This window comes from Elephantulus edwardii, unplaced genomic scaffold (assembly GCF_000299155.1).
Source record: "Elephantulus edwardii isolate Elephantulus edwardi_28Jun2011 unplaced genomic scaffold, EleEdw1.0 scaffold00136, whole genome shotgun sequence".
Taxonomy (NCBI): domain Eukaryota; kingdom Metazoa; phylum Chordata; class Mammalia; order Macroscelidea; family Macroscelididae; genus Elephantulus; species Elephantulus edwardii.
Window position 1 is genome coordinate 7,254,964 of NW_006399886.1, and position 942 is coordinate 7,255,905.

The window sequence follows — 942 nt, forward strand, 5'->3', positions numbered from 1 at the left end:
AAAAATAGAAGAGGAAAAATAAAGGCTTCAAGAATTGAGGAATGCCAATTGGCATATTTCATCAAACAGATTCAGTCCTGGAAGTGCTCATCAAGCTGTGCAAAAAATCTGGAGGACAAAAACCTGACCAATAGACAAGAAGAGATCCATATTTATTACCATTTCAAAAAAACAAATACAAATATATACACATATACACACACACACATATATATACACACATATACACACACACACACACACACACACACACACACACACACACACACATGTGGATAGAAAGTTATGCTACCAAGCCAAAAGTGGGTGATTTTAATCTATGGCCCTCAAGTATAACAGTTCTAATCTACCAGATACATTTTGGGAGAAAAATGGACAATCTCATCTCTTGTGATTAAATACTGAAAGTCGGCTGTTGGGTCAACTATGGGTCTGCTCTGAGTCCATAGCATACAACATCTGCTGTTGTATGACAGTATCTCGAAAACAGAATATAAAATTAAGGAGTCTAGTCAAAATCACCACATCTATGATTACATTTATAACAACTTTCTGGAATATGAAAATCTAAAGAGATAGAAAGTGAGTTGGTGATTGTGTAGTGAGTGGAGAATGTAGACGAGTTAAGAATTCTGCAGATTATAGAAGAAAGAATGTTGTAAAAAGACCTTCTAAAAAAGGTGATGAGTTTACTAAAAACAAAATAAAGAAAAAAAAATCCCAGTCTAAAATTGAATTAGGACCTTTTTGAAAATAGCCACCTTTAGTAATTCAATCTCTTGAAGCTACATAGAAAGTTTAATTAAAGAAATTAAATACATACTGGAACATGAAACGTGCAAAAGCTATAGCTTTCAGCTGCAGACCTTTTAATATTTAATTATTATAAGATGGACTGACACAGTTCCACAACTATCAACTCAAATTTACCAAATATTGTGA